The 22408-nt window shown below is 50.3% G+C and overlaps 1 long non-coding RNA gene across 1 annotated transcript; it reads left to right on the top strand.

The window, feature by feature from the left end:
* The first annotated feature begins 1569 nt into the window (after nt 1–1569).
* Nucleotides 1570–18821, top strand: LOC123649827. The gene is made up of 3 exons (XR_006739154.1): nt 1570–1765; nt 7846–7896; nt 18119–18821. It is a non-coding gene; the product is annotated as an uncharacterized LOC123649827 (long non-coding RNA).
* The last annotated feature ends 3587 nt before the right edge of the window (nt 18822–22408 follow it).

Raw genomic sequence — 22408 nt, 5'->3', positions numbered from 1 at the left:
GCGCCCGCCCGCTTCGATTTCCTGAGATTCGGCGACAGAGAAACCAGAAACTGGATGGGCAGCGGAGGCGGCGGCTGCTAGCACGGCGGTGCGCGCCCGGCTCTCCGCCCTACCCGGCCACGTGATTCTCCCGGACTCGTAGATTGGGGCTGGAGCAGGGGTCACATGTTTCCTCTGTTTCACACTCGGTCTCTCCCCCCACCCCATTCTTACTCTCCCCTTCCACCCTCTCTTTCCTCTACCCCCCCCCGCCCGTTCTTTGGGCATCTCCACCCCTCCATCAATTGTCAATGTTCCTCGACCGCAATCAATCAGTTATTTGTCAGCTCTTGTCAATCCGCCCGTGATTTATGTCAGCTTTTGTTGCTGATTACAAGGCGGGTGCGACTTGAAGAGAGAAGAGAGAGGGAGAGAGAGACAGAGAGGAAGGAAGAGACCGAGAGGGAACCGGAGGAGGGGGAAAGAGGAGCAGCCTCCTGGGATGGGGTGTGTAGGGGGGCCGCTAGGAAAAAGAATGAAAGACGGGAAAGAGGCGCTCAGTGTCAGGAAAATGCATGCAATGTGGGAGGAAAGTCTGCAGGTGCGCCCAGGGCGCGGAGAGGGGCGCGCAGGCCTGGGGTGCGCGCCTTCCCTCTGGGCGTCGGAGAGATACACACCCTTCCACCTAGCGGGGCTTCGGTCCGTCGGGGTCGCGGAGTTTCGGGCGGCTCTCGGTACCTGAGACGGGCAGCGGCGACGTCTAACATGAGAAACTTCCCATCACCACCTCCTTTCACAGTCCCTCGGGGGCGTATAGCGTGCGGAAGTCAGGCTGCCACCCTGCTGCGGTCGACTACCCTCAGTAGTTCCCCGACCCCAAACTCGGCGACTTTTCTAACAGCCACGCCACCAACTAACCTTGAGTCCTGTGGGTCAATGGTGGGGTAAGCCCCTCTCAATTCTTTGACCCCCCTGGGACCGTAACCAGGGCTCAGAGGAAGAGGCCTGGCCGTGGGTGTATGGGGGAGAAACGTCCCAGGCTCACTCAAGTCGCCTCCCCAGTCCTCCCCCACCACCCGCCCGGCGCCATCCCAGCAGACTTGGGAACCCGGGCTTCTCAGGGCTGCTTTCTCGAATTTAGTGGCACGCAGAGCTGGGACTGACCTGTGCTGGGAAAGCCCGGGGAAGGAGCGAGAGAAGGAGGGGGCGGCTGCCTGTGGGAACGCGGGTTCTTCCAGGGAAGCGGACCGAAACTGCCGCGTTCCCCTCGATTTGCACCGTCACTCGGGTTGTTTTGAAAGAAGAGGGGAAGCGCTGAGCGTGCTACTGTGTACCTGGATATGGGTGCACAGTGTGTATGTATGCCTGTACCGCTCTGTGAGTTCTCAGGGCTTTGGTACCTAGCGTCCGGGCAGAGTTCGAGGGTCACCTCCAGAAACTGGCAGAAATTGGAAGGGGTGAGAGGAGGACACACCCCCTTCCTTGGACCGACTTGGAACACTTTGAATCTCCCCTCCCCCACTTTTCCGCCCCGGCTCTTCTTTTGTTGTCAAGTCCTTTTGATAAATGGTGGGGCTGGAAGCGCTGGGAGCCGGGAGCCAGCCTGTGCCCGCGCGGGGGGTGGGGGGCGAGGCTGGAGACCTGGTTTCGACCGGCGCGCACCCGGCGCTGAACCGGGTCTGGAACCTGCCCTCGGCCCGCTCGCCCTCTCCCTCTCACCATCCCGCTCCCCTCCCCCCTCCCATCTCCGTCTCCCACTCCGCACGGGTGCCGGGAACTTTCTGGGGTGAGTTTTAGAATTTTCTCGTAGGCGTTCTTTTTCTGCGTTTTAATTTTATCCCTTGATTCTCCAGGTTGGCAAACTTTATGAAATGGTAACTTGACTAAAGGTAATTTGGAGAGGAGAGAAGAGGGAAGTGAGGCGGTGTGTGTTTTGGGCCGGTGTTTGTCAGTGTGAGTGTGTAAGAACACACCTGCACTCAAGGGGGCTTGTAGTCTGTGTGACAACTGAGGAAGGCGAGACGGTGGCGAGGCCACACGCGAGGGTGTAAAGGTTGTCTGAAGGATCTTCCGGGAGCGAGTCCCAGGTGCCCGTGTCTGAGGGCGATTCAGTCCTAAGCTGCCTCTGCAGGGCAGCGTGTCTGTGAAGCCGCTCTTCCCCTTCGGGTGTGTTAGTGTCTGCCTGTGTCATTGAGTGCACGGCCGTCTAGGTAGCGACTCAGACCAACTGCAGCGCCGCCAGCCTAGCCTTGGGCCGAGTGTCGCCGCGACCTCTCCGCGAGGCCCGGGCACTGAGTGCTGGCAGCTGCGGCAGAGCTGGGGGTGACCGCAGGTCAGGGGCGTCCCTCCCCACCCTCGACCCCAGTCTCCAGATGCATCTTTTTCCCTGTGCTCTAATTCCAGCAGCTTTCTTACTACACTAGGCGGCTCAGGGGAGGCAGCCCCAGCACCTAAAGCCTGGGGGAGCCGTGGAGTGGCTCCAGCATTCCCGGGCTTGGCCGCTCACGATCGGGGGTCTGCGCCGTGCAGCGTGGGCGCGGGTCGTAGCCAGCGAGCAGTCGCTCTTCTCGAATCTCAACTCCGAAGGTCCGAGCGCACGGGGGCGCCTAGGGGCCTCCGCGCCCCGGGCTTTTGAGAGGCGCCAGCGTCCGAGCCTGCGCACCTCATGCCCAAGGCCAAACCCCCGAAGGCCGCGCAGGCCGGGGGTGGGGGGGGTGGGGGGTTATTAATTACTCTGCGCTAGGCCTAATGCCTCCAACCCCCAGCAGCGATTGGCGCGGATGTCCTGCGGATTTTATTTGCACACAATGGAAATGATTTGTTTTCTCTAAAAAAGGAGTGGGCATGGCAGATATTTGAGGAGGGAGTGGGAGGAGGAGAAGGAAGAGTAGAGAGCTGAGGAAAAAAGTTTGAAAACGCCTTGAACTATTCACTGTCGAGATGGCTAATCAGTATTGAGGCCGGAGGGCAGGCGGGCCGCCTTTCACCGCCGCTTCCCTTTCATCTCGGGCTCGGCGGAGGCGCTCAATTAAAAGCCTATCAGTTTGTAAGTAAATCAACGCCTATCAGAGTTGTCACATCAAACAAAACGATTATTATTGCAGCCCGCCTCCCCTATTAATCTCCCTCGAAGATAATCCGCCTGACAGGTCAGGCCCGGCGAGCTGGAAAGCCTGGCCCAGAGCGCCGAAACAGTCCCGGACTGGCGTGCGCCCCCGGGGGCCTCCCCACCCCGGTCCTGCCCGCTTTGCGGTCCCCCAGGAAGGGGAAGAGAAAGAGCGCGCGCAGGCCGCTGGACCCAGGCCCGCCCCACCCGCCTGGGAGCGGGGCCCAGATTCGCGGGGCCAGCGGGGGACGGTCCCGCGCGGCCCTCGCCGCTTCTCGGGGCGGGGGTTGGAACCTGGCATGCAGGAGCCGCGGCCTGGCCTGGTCCCCAGGCTACCCCACGGCCTGCGCTCTTCTCGGCTTGCCTCCCCTGCCTATTTCTTTTCTCTTTCTACCTTCTCCTTTTTCCTCTTGGCTTCTTTCTTGGCTTCATACCCTTTTTCTTCATTTCCTCTTCCTTTTACCTTTTCTTGTTTGCCAGGGCACAGTTCCTCTTCTCGCTGCCTCCTCTCGGTATACCGTCCAAAGCACTTCGGTGTGCAGTCGCACTCTCTGGAGTAGGGCATTCTCAGGGGCCGGGTTATTTCTCCTGCGGCAGGGTTGCTTCAGGAGTATGTGCAATTCCCAGACACTCATGACAAATTCCTCCCTAATTTCTCTCGAAGCAGGGGCTCTTAGAAGCTCTGCGCCTGTTTAAGGGTTGGGTGCGTATGGAGGGTGAAGGGAAAAGAGAGAAAGAGACTGGGGCAGTGAGATGGATGCGCAATTGCAAGTGCCCTATTCTGGAATTAGTATTTGGTCTTGGAATTTTACAGCTGCAACGTTGCCGACATCACTGTTGGCGTTGCCTGGGCTTTGCAAATAAATACCTGGAGAAGACTTATGGGGCATCCGGGCCTCAGTACTGAGTATGTGAGGGGCTACCTAATACTTCATAAGTAAGTACACCCAGATAACTGCTTCTGTTCTCAAACTGGAGCCCCAAGGGTTGGGTGGGGCCTGGTTCCTGGAGGGCGCAGAAATCGTGGCCTTCTTCCCTGTGGCCTCCTCTTGGCGCTTTGGGATGCCTCGGAAACGAGTTAGACCCGCCCTTTTCTGCGCTCTTCCTCCAAATCTATAGACCCAAGTGGCCACTGCTGGAGCTGGGTGGAGCCAGGATTGAAGGGTGGCTTAAGTGTCTGAGGGGGAAGGGCTGCCCGCAGGCCCCGAGGCCCTGATACCTTATGTACCATGCGGGGTTCAGCGCCCCAGGGAAGCCTTTTTTTCCACGCCTGCATACCGGACAACCCCCAGGGCGCTGCGTGTTGGGTGTCTGGGTCTAGCCTCTCCCAGAAGTCATGCCAGGGTCCAAAGCCGCAGGTACTGAATAGCACGCACCTGGGCGTACTTGGCAAACCAGGCTACAGGACCCATGGCCCCCACACAGGGTTCCCGAAAACCACTCAGGTGGTCTGCACTCTCCACAGCCGATCTTGTAGGAATATTTATTTCTATGCCCAGAAATATTGTATTGATGCAGTGGCTCAGTTACCTTTGCGCCTGCTTGTCTTAAATGTCTTTATTTTACTTCTGCCACGTAGCAGATATTTAAAGAGCTGTAGATACCGCACCCCTCAACAATGCGGGACTCACTCTGGCTACGGGAAATATTTGCTGGATGGTTATTTGGACATAAGTTCTATCTTGAACCCAGATTGACACCCAAGCAGGGGCTATAAAAAGATACTTGCTCTAGAATTTTCCAATTTAACTATATGTGCACACATGGAGAATTTAAGAATATTTTATATCCCTCTCTAGATCTAAAATTCAGATGTGTTATGTTACATGCCTTGAAGCTGAAAGCAATCAGTGGTGTTCATACTGGACATGGAGCTGTTTGTATCATTTTCATCTCCCTGCACTTACATAGGCATCTCGATCTAATAAAATCAACCTTGTCATTTTTAGAATCGACAGGATTTCTCTGGCTGTCGTTTGCGTTGCATTTATCCGAATAAATCCAGCTCGCCGGCATCAGGCAGGAAACGGCTCCTGGCTCGCGTGCACGCAGACGCCTCGGCCCAGCGCAGGACTCGAGGTGGCTCCTCGTGCTCGGCCGGCTGCGCGTCCGGCCTTTGAGGAAGTCTGGGCGAGCTGCGCCCCCAGGTCCAGTGGTCTCTCGTTGCCCGGCAGTGCCTGGCACCCCCCACCTCTGCGGGTGCTTGGGGAAGCCGCCTGGCCAAGTCCGTCCGCAGCGAAACTGAAAGCAAATTCCCCTGCAGAGGTAGCCCGAACTTTCTCCGACGCAAGTTAGCAACAGAGATTGAGTGGAGGCTCTGGGAGGACAGTGCGCTAGTGTGAGCGCGTGCGGGGTGGGGCGGAGGAAGGGGAGTGAAGACGGCACTGGGTGGCCGGGCCTGGCTGGAGGCGAAACGCTAGGAAAGGCGCCTCGTCTTATTTCTGGGCAACTCCTATGCCCCTAATGGTAAAAATAGTTTCCAAGCTGCCTCGGACGCTCAGGATGTGTTTGCAGGGATCACAGTGGGGAAGAGGCGGCTTTGGAAAAGTTGCCGAAAGAGCTTCACCCATAATGGTCGGCCCGGCGGGGTTCAAAAAAGCTTGAGACCTGGCTTCCTTTCGGGGCGGAATGGCCAACAATCGGCCAAGGTGGCCAACTCCCTGCCCACTTCTCTGCCCTCACCTCGAACCAAGGCTTAAATAACCTACCACCGCTTGCGATGCAAACTTCCCCGCGCGGCGCCGCGGTCGGCGGGCGAGGCCCGGACGCAGAGGGGGTCCACAAGACCGCTCCTCGGTGCGCTGGGCCCCAGCCCTGAGAGAGGCTTGAGCGGAGGTGGGAGGACTAGTGTGGTTTCCGCTCCCACTTGGCTGCCCAGACCCTCCTGGCAGATCCCCCAACTCCCGGGAGCTGGCGCTTCCCCCTGAGAGCCACAATCTTGGGGGGCCGGCTAGGGCGCAAAGTGCGCGCGCGAGTCCGCGCGGGGGCGGCCGCCAGTCTCTCTCCGCAGGGCCTGTCGCCGGGCCGGCCACGGCGGGTGAGTGATGAGGGCAGAGAAGGGCGCCCATAAATCGCGGGTGTCAGGGCGAAAAACTCTCTTTATTGTCTGCGTGATGGATGGGCCCGGGGACGAGACACCAAATACTTCGTATCGCCTTTAAATGGGAACACATTTTCCGCGGCCATAATTCATGTTTTTTAAATAGAAAGTTTGAAATGTTGCCTATATTTCACCGGCCCTGACATATTTATGAATCGCTCCCTGCATGCAAATATCATTATTTAAAGCGCCGGGGAGAGCGCGGGGGAGGGGAGGAGGCGCGGCCCCCGGGGCGTGGGGGTGGTGAGCCGGGGAAATGTCTGTGGAGGGGGCTCTCTCCCTAAAGGGCAGATGATGAGGCGCGGGGAAAAGTCTTATCCGGAAACCGAGCGCACCCTGGGGCTTCTCTCCCGCCAGTGGACCCCGCAAGCCCGCCTGGGGAAGTTTTCGTGGCTTGGGACCGAAGACAAGCCTCTGTCCCCTGCCAGGAGACCAGGGAATATTTTGCGTCCCTCCCTCTCTGAGGCCATGATCTAAGCTGAAGCCACCTTTTCCACGAAGTTAAAAAAAAAAAAGAATTTAACAAACTGAAATAATAATAACCCAACATGTTTCGTGTTCTTTGCCATTGCATCGATTTTATTCATTTTCATTCTGCAAACCTGGGATTGTGCGCGCCCAGGCGGGGTGGCTGTCAAAACCCAGTCACCTCAGGGAGTGGGTGGGGGACAATCCTCCTACACCGCGGCCCCGACCCGCCCTCACCCAAGCAGCTCACCACCTCCCAGGCACAACGGAGCCTGCGCAAGACGGAAGGCCACAAATGACCCGGCCCCCAAGCTCCGGGGGCTCCAGTCCCGCCCCTTCTTCTCCCTGTGCACTGCAGCACTTCCCTCGTCCGCGTCCGCCCTCCCGGATCACCCACTATCAGCACCAACGCTGTTTAAAAAATAAAGCCGGGCACGTGCAGTCGGCCTCTCCCCTGCCCGTCCGGCGCAGCAGGCGCCCACGCCTGCACCGTCACTTGCCGAGACTTTACCTGTGCGATCCCCCGCGGCGCCCGCGGCAGCGCCGGCAACAGAGCAATGGAAGGGAGGGCTGGGGAGTGGAAGGGACAGAGAACACCGCCCGGCAGCCAGGTGTGCGGACCCGGGGCCTCATCTCCGTACGGGTGCTGTGGCCCTGGCAGCACCAGCTCCGGTAGCCGAATTGCGGCGGGGAGAGCGCGCCAGGGGAGGGGCAAGGGGAACCGGCCTCCGGAGGGAGAGGCGGGCCCGGCGGCACTTCCGCTGGGGGTGGGGCTGAGGGCTGACGCACAGGCCCCGCCCCTCCGCGGCGGCCCGCCTCCGGCTCGCCAAGCTCCGCCCCCGCTGGTTAGGCTGCGGGATCTCATGCCTGGGCCAGAGGCCTGGGGCTTAACCTGCGTTTTGCGGGGAGTGGCGGTGGGCAGCTCCCTTTTCCCCGCTTGGGGGTTCTTTCTTTTTAAGTCATAGGAACAGAAGCATCTACACACTAGCAACCCAGGCCCAAATTTGCATGTAAGATTTGCTCAAACTTTGGTCATTGGTAGTCCTGAGGCTCCCTGGGCCAGGGGCTCTCACACTTTCTCTGGGATCCGACTAGAGGTCAGGAATACAGTCCGTGTTCATGGGGTCCCACTTATCTTATCAGGAGGAACAAAACAGAAACTAACACTTTTTTATCGTTCATTTTGTGCCAGGTGCTATCTGAGAACTTTACATGCATTATGGCCTCACAGCAACTCTCTAAGGTAGGTACAATGAATGCCCTGTTTTATAGATAAAATCATTGAGGCACGGAAAGAAGAAATCGGCCTTGCCTTTTCCACATCCCATCCATATCCTCATCCCTTCTTCTCTTCTGTTCCCCAGCATCCCAACCCATTACTCTGGGAAAGAGTTGGGGTTGGGGGGCATTTTAGTTCCCTGACACGGAGATTATGGGTCTGTCTATTGGCCATAGCCACTTGCAGTGGGAGGGCGTATGTACAGAGGAGGAAGGTGTAATGGGACAGGTTCAACTCAGCCTCTGGCTGGCTCCCAGCCTAATGGGCAGACAGGACCATTGAGCTTCCCCTGTTATTCCCCTGTAGTCCTAGCTGAAGCCAGAGTGCTTTTTCTTAAAAAAAAAAAAAAAAAAAAGCAAATCAGACCATGTTTCTCTTCTGCTTAAAAACATCTGGGTTTCCATTGTTCTTAGGATCAAGTTGAGCCTGCCTCCCATGGCTGGCGGTAGTGGCTTGATCTGCCCCAGCTTGCCTTTCTGCCTTTGTCTGCCTCCTCCTCCCCTGGCCCCCAGCGCCTGCTATCCCGGGCTTCCTTTGGTTCCCTGGAATGTGCCATGCTACTTCCCACCTCAAGGGCTTTGCTAATACTTTTCCTTCTGTCTGGAATGACTTTCTGTCCTTCTCTTCACCTGGTTCACTCCTCTTCCTTCAGGCCTCAGTTTATGGTTCACTTCCCTGCATCCTCCCACCTCCTGTAACCCTCTCCCAGAATAGGATTTCCTGTTGAGAGTCTGTCTCCTTCACTGGATGGGAAACTCCCAGGGGACAGGACTGGAGCACTTTCAAGGAATGAGTGAAGAAAGAGCATTTATTTGTATCATCAACTGTGCTGAATTAATGAATTATTACTTATGGGGTTCACTGCACTTTTGGAGGCTACCAATAAGTATTCTCTATAGTCCCACATCCCAAGATGTTTTCAAAGTAATGAGAAAGATAACACAAATCCCATGAAAAGATATAATGGTTATTTTGAATGTTTTTATTGTAAATGTCAAATAAGTGGGTGCTGGAGGAAGTTGAAGAAGAGAAATACCTATGGTTTTACAGCCATTTATTCAGGCTTTCAAAGTGTAAGATGTGTTGGTTGACACAATTTAATGGAAAAACATGCCCCCTTTCCACTTCTTCAATTTACTGCTGTTACAGTTCAGTTCTTATTAGTTTCTGACTGAGCTGCTGCTATAAGAGCCTTCTAATTGTTCTGCCCATCCTCCACCTCTCCTGCCTCTAATCCATTGTACATACTCCTGCCAGGTTAGTTTTCCTGACCACATGGTTCCCTTGCTCAAAAATCTGCAGTGGCTCCCCACTATCCACATGGGACACTTGACTCTTCATAATCTACGTCCAAACTACTTTTTAAAAGCTTTAAATTGCATCCCAAGATTACAAAAGAAACATATGTTCACCTCAACCAGCAAAATATTCAAAGGTATACAAAGAAAAGCCTTCACCATCTTCCACACCTCCTCACCATTTCCCACCAAGTCTCCAAGATCTCCTCATCCAGTGTTACTGTCTTGGACTGTACCTTCTACCCCTGTCACCATGCTCTGTATAAACTATGCTCATGTAAACTACTCTCATATATGTGGGGCTGTTATATTATTGCTTGTTTATATAAAAAAGGATTGTTTTGGGGGTCTCTGCAACTTGCTCATTCTTTCTTGAAAATAAATGGGTGACTCTACAGATATAGAGCTAATTTATTTTTTAGCCATAGGATGTATATACTAAAACTTACCCAACCACTCCCCTATTAATGGGCATATAGGTTGTTACTAGTTTTTTTTCACTAATAAAATTTCTTGTGTCTATGTCTTTGCAATGAGTGATTTTATTTCTATAGGCCAGATTGCCAAAAGTACAGCTACCTACACATCAGCCAAATCAAATTTCTTTGTTCTCCTCACATGTCCTGTGTTTTCCCATTCCTTCTGTCTCCTCTCCTGGAAAGCCCTTGTCTCCAGTGTTTGTGTGTACAACTTCCAATCCTGCAATGACCAAATCTGATCCCAGAATTTAGATCTGTGATCCAATATCCACCTCCCTCCTTCTTCCTCACCTTAACATTGTAGTAATGTACCAGGCCCAGGCAGTGCTTCATGACTGACATAGACTAATCATGACAATCCTGTTTTCGTTTCTCCTAACCATCAACCATCCTTGCATCTCTGCAACTTGATGGCCAGTTTTGGCAAATGAGGAACAAGTCGAAGTAAAGGGGTGGCATAGCAGGAGGGGAGTGTTGGGAAACACTCTGTTTTCATGATCAAAGGGGATGATGCAGGTGGTTTGACCCTTCCCCTTCCCCTCTTTCTCCCTTCTTCCTTGTATGAACTTGGATATAATATCTGGAGCTGTGGTAGCCATCTTGTGACTATGAGGAAAAGTCCACAAGGATAGCAAAGAGAGACGTAATCTTGGCATCATTGGGACACAGCCTTCTCCAGTAATCCTCCTCCAAAACTTTTATTTTGTTAGAAAAATAAAATCACTATTTTAAGTCAGTGAAGTTGGGAATTTTTGTATTTCTGGCCAAACATATCCTTAACCTTCCCCTTTAGCAAGTATTATTTCCAATGGTGTTACCATCACTGGAATACCTCCACAGTGGTCCCCAAAAGCTCTAGAAACTTATATGAAAGACTTGCCTTCAAGTGTAGTTTTTGAAATAGCTTCAGAAGCAGGCAAATATTCTTACAGGGTGATTTTGGTATTTTAGACTAGTCAAAAGTCACTTGAAATCAAGTGTGGTAACACCTTTAACCTTCAGTGCTACAGTAAAGTATTATACAACAAACATTTAGGTAGTTTTTTTTTTTTTTCTTTTCTTCCTTTGCCAGCCTAACATCTGAGTCCCCTTCTTGTTTGTTGGAAAGCAGGGCCTGCTTCCAACTATGGAAGCTGAAGAGGCCACATCCTCCTTCTCCCCACCCTAGCAGTTGAGGTTCCACCAATGGGATGTCCTACCTGGGTCTCTGACTCTCAAGGGGGTGAGCAGAGGATTGGGGGAGTTTGGAGACACTTTGCAGCAACAGCAGAGATTCTGAGAGCCCGCAGCAGCAGTGAGCCCAATGCAATGGCATTGACTCTCCAGGAGAGGCAGAGAAGAGAGGACAGTTGGTGCCATGTCTAGTGTGATAATGGCAGCCGCTCAGGCAGTGGCCTAACTAGACTCTTCCAGTGACATGACCAAGTGCATCTCCACTTCCCAGCCACTGTCAGTTCTTGTCCATGTCCCAAGTTTAGGTCTCCTGTCTTCTTACTGATTCTATGAATTTTCTTATGTCTTTGTGATAGATTCCTTTTCTGCTTAAATTAGCTAGAGCCAGTTTCTGTCACTCATAACTAACATTATCAAATGATTTGCTAAGCCTGGCTCTTCAGGTGACTTCTAAACAGGCCTGATGGTAGTTACTTCCTAGTTGCACCTGTGGGCTCCTATGGTGGGTCCTAATGTGAGACCACGACACCAAACAGCCTGGCTGAATACCAACCCAGCCAGGTAATGATTTCAGCTGAAAACTGGTCAATTCAGTAAAGAGAATGGGTCATGCCAGAACTGACTGAGAGGATCATCCTTGGTTTTATCAAATGCCTACTGTGTCCTGCACGCTGTTCTAGGTAACTTTACATTACCTTATTCGCCTCTTACCAAAGCCAGGTAAGGAAAGAATTATTCTGCCCCTCTGGTTTGAGAATGTATAGAATTTCTCCCCTTTACTTCTAGCCCTATCCTCCTACAAGCCTGGACAGCACTCACTATGTCTGATTAAGGTCTCCAAGGCATCAAAAGACACTGTCCAGATTGACCACCTTAAGTAACAGTCAACTCTGATTGCCTGGTACCTTGGTGTGCTCAAAAAAATGTTTGTGGGATGCAATCAATGGCACAGAAACACCTCTAGGCTACATTTTCTTGGGAAGGTGGTGGCCTGGAGCATTTGTTGTCTTGTGTGACTATGGGGGTAGCATGAGGCAAGAGGTAGAAGGTTTTCTCTCTGTACTGCACCGTGCATGGCCTAGATGCTTCATGTCTCTGGGCTCAGTGTTTATTGTTCTTTTTCTTTTTCTGTCTCTACCCCTACATCTGCCCTTCCTTTCCCCATACCCTTTCCAAGCATGAATTAAGATGAATTAAGACAAACAATGTCATCTGACTTTTATTCCCTGAAGAGTCTACCATGTACATCAATGATATTCAATAAATATCGGTTACATGAATACATTTTCGAAGATTTTTCTTTCTCTGTCCCCACCTTTGCTACTGAACACTCTGTCCTCCAGGGACTCTACCACATGGCGTTTCACTTCAAGAGCCTAAGGCCTTGTCATGTTCTCAATCTCCCTGCCCTGCTTCTTCAGAAGAAAAGGGACCTTTCTGCCACCCACTGGTGAGGACCGGCCGTGTCAGCGGGCATGAGCGGTGTTGGGGGAGAAGTGGCAGCAGTGACCCGAGGAGCTGGCTGATGTGGAGTGGGATCAGCTCTGTCAGAGCACTAGCACCATCTTTGACCTCCTTCCCCCTTAATAATTATTAGCACCCAGATTGTGTCAACTCATTCTGCCTTTGAAATGAGAGCTCCGTAAGCACCTGTGGAATGAATGAATGAGCTGCTGCCTACAGAACCCAAATGTGAACGGAGTTAGTAAACATGCAAGAATGAGGTTAGCAGTCATGGGAACCAGTAGATTAGCCCCAAATGTCACAAAGATAAAAAGTAGAGAAACGAGGACTTTCTAGGGAGGATGGCATTCCACCTTCTCAAGGATGCTTCTGCCTCCATCTCGCTCCTGCTCACCTTCCGTCCAAAATCCTCCTAAGGTATCTCCCCCCAGCCCCACCTTCCCAAACACTGCTTTGATTGGACCCCATATTGCCCCAAACCCCCATGGACAATTTATTTTCTACCACAAAGTATTAAACACCCCTCAGCTCCTCTCCTTCAGTCTTACGTCAAAGCTTGCTTTCCACTGTGCCCTTGGGCCAGCCATCTGGCCAGCCTGGGGTCTTCCCACATACACCAACATGCCCCCTCAGTCCCGTCTTTGCTCACGGGGCTCCCTCCTGTACCATCCAGCTCGGGGCTCTGCACCACTGCACCCGGGCCTCTGTCAGAGCAGAGCATGGTGCTTCAGCACGTGGGGGCTCTGGGGTCAGACTGCCTGGTTCCAAAGAACAGCACTACCACTTTTACTAGGTGCGTGACCTGGGGCAAGGTTCTTAACCTCTCTGAAGTTTCAATTTCCTTTTCTGCAAAATGGATGTAATAATGGTCTCTACCTCCTAGGGTCCGTGGGTAAATTAAATGAGACAACGCATGTGCCTGGCACATAGAAAGTGCTCAAAGTGGTCCTTATTATTATTATTATTATCCCCCTATGTTCTTTCTTACCTCTGAACCCCTGGAGTGCTGTCTATGCTATTCATCTGGCACTTAATTATCTACTAATTGATGATATATTTTATTAGCTTTTTAAATTCTTATTGTTTAACTTTGTGTTTTTGTTTATGTGTGTGTGTTCAACTTTCCAATTAGATCTTAAGCTCCTCCAGGCCTGAACCAGATGCCTTCTTTATATCCTCAACACAGACTAGCAGAGGGCTAAGTAAAAAGCAGGCACTAATTAATGAACACTTATTAAATTGTGTAATAAAACATCCAATGCCTGTATGGGTTTTTTCACAAGCAGGATCTCCCTTCATCCTCACGACGATCGTATAAGGCATATGCTGTTATTCCCATTTTACAGATGTGGAAACTGATATTCACAGAGAGGAAATCACGTGCTCAAGTTCCAAAGGTCAGGGCTCTTTACAGCCTCCCAAGAGCCTCCTTCAGCCTTCAGAAATCCTGGCAATGCCTCCCTCTCGTGCTCTAATGACCAAAACACACCTTCTCTGCCAACCCAGCTCAGCATCACTGACAGCTCTCACATTCTTTCCATGTGCTCATGGGCAGAGATGTTGGAGATAGATCACTAAATGGAAAAAGTTGGTTATGAAAGAGCAGGGCATGCACACACCCACAGTAAATGCATGTCGCCTAGAAAGCTGCTGCAAAGGCATCTGTGGGTCTATTGGTCATCTTAGCAGTGGGGTTCTGGGTCATTTTAACTTACTTCTTGCTCACCTGTAATTTCGACTACAAACATTTATTACCTTTACAAATAGAGAAAAAACAATACAAGTTTTGTTTGCTTACTTTAACAGAGACAACGATAGAGGCCCCCCAGTTGCCTTTTACTAAAACATGGAATCAAGGCAACCTCTTTCCTCTCCCTTCCTCCCTCCTCGCTCTGAGCCAGGTGGGCAGAGACCCATCCCTGGCACTTATTAGTCACAGGTTTGAAATGCAGGGGTGGGTTGGGGAGGGAGCAGTGATTGGTGTGGGGTGGGAATTTGGGGATTCTTTTATGCCCTGCATCTCAGAGGCTGACAGGCTCTTGAGGGGTGGAAATGACTGGTAATTAGTGAACCTTCTCTGCGGCACACACTAAAGACACACTTCACAGTCTCTGTGACCTCTGCAGCCCGGTGAGGCTTTGTTATGTAGATGCTCTTAATTGGGTGAGTCACTGCAAACAGCTTTGAGAGCAAGCAAACTGTGGGCTGTTTCAGGGAGGCTTCCTACCAGGGGTTCTAACTCAGGAATTAGGGGGGCTGGCAGCATTGGTCTCCAAGTAACTTCACCCCCACCCCCACCCTGACAGAAGGGAGAAGTGGTCCCCATGGCTTGGAAATCAGCGCAGTGAGCTTTTAGGGTGTGTTTAGGATAAAGAGTGTTAACTTATGGCCTTCATTCTCCTCCTCCTCTTCTGTATCCCTCTCTCCTCAGTTTATTGATCATCTATTCTGGGCAAGGCTGGGAATATTTTGAGATATAAACTGGGCTCCTTTCATTCAAGGAGCTTACCACCTAGTTGGGAAGTCAGGAACAGAGGTGAATGTACATGACACCACCAAAGAGCAGGCATCAATGCTAGGCACGTGGAAGAGGCATTAAAATGATATTTCACACTCTGGAGCCAGTCACTGAAGGCTGGACCATTGGAGAACCTTGTCCACAGGGCAAGCAGGACTTGGAAAGGGTTTTGGGCTGAGAGATTCCCAGGACGTGGAGACATAGTGAACAAAGGCATCATCAGGTCACCTTCCCACCCAAAGTTGTGGCCTCAGCACTCTGAGCTGGGCTCAAACATCAGAGGCACAGAGTGCAGTGTGGGAACAACTTACAGGGCCCCTGAACGTGCTGCTGTTGGTCGTAGAGAGTCCCATCTGCTGCTTCCTCCAGAGAAGGGCACAAAGCATGAAGACTTTTAAAAAGGTATCGTGTCCCAAACAGAACTCATCGTGCCCTGCTCCCTACCCCAGCCCCTGCATCCAGTATTTTGGTGAATGACACTGTCTTGGCTCCTCCATCCTCTGCTCCCAGGCATTAAGTCAAGGCAATTGGGCTGCAATGTCTTTGCAACCATCCCTCCCTTTGCATCCCTGCTGCTGCTCTGTCTTCAGGTCCTCACCTCTCTTCATGGGGGTCGGGGGTGGGGCGTGCTTTCAGAGCCTGTGAGGACATTTTCCTGGCTCTACTCTCCCCCTCCTCAGCCATCCTCCCCATAACTGTTGGACTGGTTGCTCTAAAACACAAATGTAATTATTTCACTCCCATCGCCCTCAAAGTGAGGCATTTGCCATCTGGCCCCTGCCTACCTCGTTTGCTGTCCACATTGTCAAGGTCATCAATGACCCCATGTTGTTAAATCCTGTTAGTTCTCAGTTCTCAATTCATTTGGCTTTAAGCAGCACTGGACACACTGATCATGCCCTCTTCCTTTTGGTCCTTAGCATTTTATTTCTAAAATTTTCAAACTTATGAAAAAATTTAAAGAATAAGACAATGAGTGCCCAGTACTGGTCACCTGGACTCACCAGCTGTTAACACTTTGCCACATTGGTTTTCTCTCTCTCTCTCTCTCTCTCACACACACACACCCACCCACCCACACACACACAAACGCACACACACAAACGCACACACTTTTTTGGAACCATTTGAAAGCTGTGGGCATCTTGATGTCTACCTCCAATTTCTTCAGCCCACATCTTCTAAGGAAAAGGATATTCTCTTACAAAACCACAACACAATTAGCACAACTAAGAAAAGTAATGCTAATTCAATATCATCAGTAACATCATCAAACAGTTCACATTTAAGTGTTCCCAATTGTCCCTAACATGTCTTTTTAGCTGTCAGCCCCCGACCCCAGGCCCAGTTCTAGTGTTTAATAAAGGAGCATGGTTTGCACTTGGTTGTCATGTCTCCTCAGTCCATTTTTATCTAGAACGGTCCTCCCAGCCCCTTTTTCTTCATGGTATTGACATTTTTGTCAGTCTAGCCCAGTTGTCTTATAAAATATCCCACTTTCTGGATTCGTCTGTTTCCTCGTGAGTGGATTCTGGTTAAACACTGTTGGCAAGAATAGCACGCAGGTGGTGTGTACTTCCCATCGAATCCCGTCGGAGGCCCATAAGTCAGGGTGTAGCGCCCTTGGAGGTGCTGAGTCTGAGCTCTGGGTTAGGGCTGTGACTGCGAGATCTCCCCACTGCAAAAGTACACTCTCCCCTTTGTCATTTATAGGCTACCTGTGGGGTGATACTTTGAGACCATGTACATTACCTATTCACTGGTGCTTTCAACACCTCCTGATGATCCTTGGCTGAACAGGTCATCACATTGGAAACCCATCTTTTTTGGTCACTTTCTTTTCTTTGCTTCCAGGCCTGTGGTTCTTCCTCACCTCTCCAGCTGCCCTTTCTCAGTCTCTTTGTGGTTCCTCTGTTATCCTTGACCTCTAACCGTGGGAGTGCTCTGGGGCCCAATCTTCATGTCTTTCTCATCCTGCCTTCTGGCTTTATATGCCATCTAAAAGCTGAGGACTCCCCAAATTTCTAACTCTAGTCCAGACCTGTTTCCTGAGCTCCACACTCATGTATCCAGCTTTCTCCTCAACATCTCCACTTGTAGGCCTCAAAGTCATCCCAAACTTACCAGGTCCAAAAATGACCTTCTGACCCCCTCCACCTCCCCATTTTCTCATCCATCTCCGTATGACAATGCCATCCTTCCAGTGGCTCAGGGTAAAGCCTTGCAGTTACCCTTGACTCCTGTGTTTCTCATGCTTTCCATGTCCAGTTCTTCAGAAAAATCTGTTGGTGCCATCTTTAAAATATAGCCAGGTGCTGTTCACTGTCTGTAGAATTCTTGTGACAGCCTGCTGCTGTCTGGGCTTCCTGCTTCTGTCCTTCCTTCTCCATGGTCTGTTCTCAGCACGGCAGCCAGAGCAGTCTTTACAAAATGCGAGTCAGATTGTGCCTATCCTCTGCTCTAGACTCCCCATCTCATTGGAGCACAAACCCAAGTCCTAATCTCAGCTTGTCCAGCCCTACATGATCTGCCCTCCATCCCCCAACCTGTGGCTTCATTTACCATTATTCTCCCTCTCACTCACTCCAGCCACTCTGCTGGGCCCAGATTTGCCAGGTAGCCTCCTGCCTCAGGGCCTTTGCACTTGCTGTTCCCATGGCTGGCAACATTTCCCCCCTAGATGTCCACTTGTCTCTCTCTCGGTTCCTGCAGGTCTCAGCTTCAATGTCACTTTCTCAGTGGGGCCTTCCCAGATCACCCTATCTACCCTGGCACTTCTCTTTCCCTTCCCTGCTGTGATCCCAGATTTTAGATTCATGTCAGGCACACAGTAGGTGCTCAACAAATATTTTTCGAATGAATGAATTGACTAAATGAATTTCTAGCACCTCAGCGTAAGCTATTATATAAAGCCTCTTGGGGTCTGAGGAAGTACTGACAGTCTAAAAATGTCTGCATTCTCTACCAGCCACCAGTAGCTATTTCAGTGAGATGGGAGACCAGGGTGTGCCCAGGAATGGGCTGCAGGGTTCAGACCATAGCATGAGATGGAACACATGGATCCAGGGCTGGCATGTGTCTCATATGTCTGTGCACTTACACGTATGTTTGTGTGCTTTCGTGTGTCTGCGAGAGTCTGTGCCAGTGCAGTCATGTGTAAGAGCCAGTAATCCTGTTTCCCTCTCCAAGAAAAACTGCATATGCTTTTTTGGGCTATAGAACCTCTGTGTATCCGTGAATGAATCTGCTTTCAGCTGCTGCATCGCGAGGCCTTAGCCCACCTGTGATTCGGAGCTGAGGAGCAAATCAAAGCCAGGTGCAGCTGTATTGGGATACTCCTCTTTCTGGCTGGGTGACACTTTGCCTTTGGAAGCACTCGAGTTCAAGTTCACCACTCAAGCATAAGCAAAGTGACAACATGTGACTAAGAGAATGTGTTTGCTGTTCCCCCTGCCTGGAAAACCCTTCTCCCAGGTCTTCCCATGGCTAGCTCCATCACATGATCCAGGCTTCAGCATGAATGTTGCTCCCCTGAGACAGGCCTTCCCAGAACATTCCACAGCTGTCTGAGGATGTGTAGTTTGTGCATCACAAAAGCATTGTGCAGAGGGGGTGAGTGCAGCCAACATCTGGCCCATGCTGTGCTCCTCAAGGATTTCATAAAAGAAAGCCTCTGAAGTGTAGGCAGAGACCTTGGACACTGTACCTAAATTACCACCCTCTACCTCCCATACTTGCTCTCACATTGTCCACTTTTGACTTCATAGCATGTATTGGTGCTACCTGAAATGATGTATTTTATATACTTAAAATTATATTATTTATCTACTTGTTACCTGTCTCCTCCCACCACAATGTAAGCCTCACAGAAGCAAGGACTGTATCTGTCTTGTTCCTGCCGTCCCCCCAATGCCTGACATATAGCAGGTGCTCAATAAACATCTACTAGTGAGTGGATTCTCTTTCTTTTTATTTCATATTTTTTATTGATACATAATAGATGTATATATTTTGGGGGTACATGTGATAATTTAATACATTCACATAATTTGTAAGGATCAAATCAATGTAACTGGGATATCTACCATCTTAAATATTTGTCTTTTCTTTATGCTAGAAACATTAGAATTATTCTCTTCTGTTTTGAAATACACAAAAGATTTGGGGAGACGTGCATACTTACTTGCATTTTTATTTTAGTAACCAAAACTCTCCTTAGATCAGCCAGTCTGTATATGAGGAAACTGAAGACCTTCAGAGTGGATTCATCCACGGGCACCCAGCAAGTTAGTAGCAAAGATGGGTCTTGAACCCTAAACTCCTAGGCCAGGGTGCCAGCCACCATAAGGCATGATCAGGGTCAGCCTTCATCTGGCCCTCAGCCTCTGGCACTGGTGGTGCCAGGTGCATTGACACTGGCTTTGCCCCTGACTCACAGCTGTGAAGAGAGCCCAGGCTCCTTTCGGAGAAGCTGGGGTGGGGGGGGAGACTTGGAATGAATACTGGTAAATCACACCAGAACCCTTGTGTGTGTATTATTATTGCCCCCCCATATATCCTAAAACAATCCTGGTAAATAATTATAAAAATAAATCCCAGTGACAAATTTTTATTTTATTTTATTTCCAGGAACACATTTATTCATCATAATCTCTTTGGGGGTAGGACAAATTGGAGCGCTGGGTAGTGAATACAATTTGCAAATAGGCAATATAAGTAGAGAGAAAATTAATATGTATTCCTCAGTGCCGTAAAAGGAGAGGAAGAACATTAATAGCCATTTCCTTGCAGATATAACTTTGAAAATGTTATTTCTGATCCATCAGTGTGGGGCTCCACATAAGGAAAATGGTTACAACGTGACAAGAAGCGATTAGATGTGAAATGGCATCTTTCAGGTGCTCCTCCCAGCCTCCTCATCATGTTTTTAGTGGGGCACAGGGGGAGTCCTGTTTTCTTTTCTGGTCTGGGGTCACCTGCTCATTTGCTGGGTGACCTTGGGCAAGTCCCTTCTACTCTCTAGGCCTCAGTTTCCCCACTCAGTAGTTGGAGTAGATGACTTCTAAAACAGTGAGCTTTGGATGATCATCAGTCATCAACTTTGGGGGTACCTGAGAAAAATATAGACGCTAGGGCACCAGCTTACTGAACCGTCTGCCAAGTTCCATATATTTTAATTGAGGGTGGGGGGAGCCCTTCTCTCCCACTTCCAAGTAGCAGAACCTCTCCAAGTCAGGTTGGGATTCGGGAAGGGTGCCCCCACTGGAAATATATATAGTAGGGTGGGTTCGCTATGGACCCCTCTTCTCCCACTCAGAGATGACTTGCTTCCTGAGTCCCCTCCAAGCCAGGGACTTGGAGTTTTCTGCAAGTTCTAGGCAAATGGGAAATAAGATTTGTCTCTCATTGCTGTTTACAGGATTTGTTGAAATAATGCGAAGTGATTAGCAAATAGTTTTAATTCTCTTTTCCCTGCCCCTTCCATGCCAATCTCCTCTTTTCTTATTTTTCATTACAAAAGTAGCATATACATGTTACACAAATCACAGAAGAAATGGGGTGAAAAGCAGAAGCCCCTTTCCCACTCCCAGCTCCCCAAACCCACTCCCTTCTCCACTCCCAGCTGATGTTCGCATTTTGATAAAGAAACAACAACAAAACCTGTTAAAACCCCAAAAGAAGAAAAGCTCCAGGCACTGAGAATTAATAATAGTAATAATTATTATGATAGTAAGTAATAAATTAACATTTGTGGAATGAATACTCATGCTAGATACTGTGATGGTATTTAATATGCATTTCAAAAAATTCAGTTTGTTCTGATTGGGAGACATTGGAGGGGTCTGAGTATAGATCACGCTTAATCCCCTCACATGCATACAAAGACTCTGGAAAGGGCCCTGGAAACCTCTTCTCTTTCTTGTGCTTTCTATACTCTCTCCTTCAGCCAAAAGGAGGTTGCTTCAGCAACAAAGAGCATTTCATATGCACAAGTCCAACTTTTTTTTTTTTTAATTGAAATCTGAATGTGGTGAGTCTGAACTAGGGGCTGGGGTATGATTAATTACAGCAACCACCTTAACCTGCCCAGAGGCTGGGCCTGGGAGAAACGAGGCCAGGCTGAAGAGAAATTCAGCTGAGGACTGGAAGGAATGCTAACACACCATCATCCACCGGCCCTGCTTTTCTCTCAGCTGCTCATAAATAGAGATGGAAGATTTAAGGAATCAGTTCCTGTTTCACTGGTTCTGGCCGACCCCAGAATCAACTCCCTTGATTGGAAATAAACAGGATCTTCCTTTTTGTCTCCAGGAATGTGATGGAGGAAGGACTCTAGGCAAACGGCCACTTCTGCCAAAGAATAATAACAACAACAATGATGACAGTAGGAATAAAATATTGCCCTCTTCATGGAGCGTGAAAGGGGAAGGTCCAGTTGTATGTGTTGAACCTCCTCGCTCTCTGTGAGCCCCTCTTAGAGCTCCAGAATTCACAGGCCCAGGATGTTCAGCCTAGGTCTGATGTGACCTTTCTGTTTTGTGGTCCTCCTGAGTGCACTTGTACAACCTGGGCTACATGCTTCAATTGTGGGTTCGGAAAATAGGATCACAATGACAGCACTTCTTGCCAACACAGCACTGCAAATGTCTGACCATCTCTCCTGTGTATCAGTCCTGTCCATCCCTAGTGCCCAGCACAGGGCAGAGGGGCTGCGGAGTAAGGTGGGCAGCGTAGGGGATGCGTGCAGCTCACTTTCCATCTGTCATGGAGTGGGGTGAGGGCACCCAGGAAGAACCTGGATGATGGCACGAGCCCTCCTTGTCCCTCAGCGCTCCTGGGGCAGGGGCAGGAAGAGCTGTGTTCAAGACGAAGCCCCGACAAGACTTGTCTCCTGTGCTCCTTCTTGTAAACTCCTTGTATTCCAAAGGAATCATCTGTCTACCTCCTGGGTCAGCCTTATCTCAGGGCCCTTTTGCTCTCTCCCCTCCCCCAGGGATGGCCGCATTATCTGAAGAACTTTACCTTTACTATTTCTGTTCAATTTTCCTTTTTGTTCAAGAAGGTGATCAGGAGGTAAACAGATTCCTCCTCCCCTCTTTCAATCTTCCTTGGTCCAAGGACACGAATTCTTTTTCTCCATCTCCTTTTCCCCTTCTTTCCTTTCTCCTCCCCCTCTCTTTGTCCTTCTTTACGTTTCCCCTCCTACTCCTTATTTTTCTGTGCTGCAGACTAACTTCAAAAGCTGAGGGGAGTAAGGAGAGGCGAATCCAGTCTGTTTCTGCTGGAGTCTTCCCCCAACTACATTCAAGAGATTACTACTGCTATAGTCTGGGTGTTTGTATTCCTCCTGCCCCCAAGTTCATGTGTGGAAATCCTAACCCCCACGGTGATGTATTAGGAGGTGGGGCCTTTGGGAGGTGATTAGGTCATGAGAGTGGAGCCCTCATGAATGGGATTAGTGCTTTTATAAAAGAGGCCCTAGGGAGCCAGCCCACCCCTTCTGCCATGTGAGGACACAGCAAGAAGACAGTAGTCTGAACCAG

This window comes from Lemur catta, chromosome 14, assembly GCF_020740605.2.
Source record: "Lemur catta isolate mLemCat1 chromosome 14, mLemCat1.pri, whole genome shotgun sequence".
NCBI lineage: Eukaryota > Metazoa > Chordata > Mammalia > Primates > Lemuridae > Lemur > Lemur catta.
The sequence above is the reverse complement of the archived record's forward strand: the minus strand, read 5'-3'. Positions and strand labels throughout refer to the sequence as shown.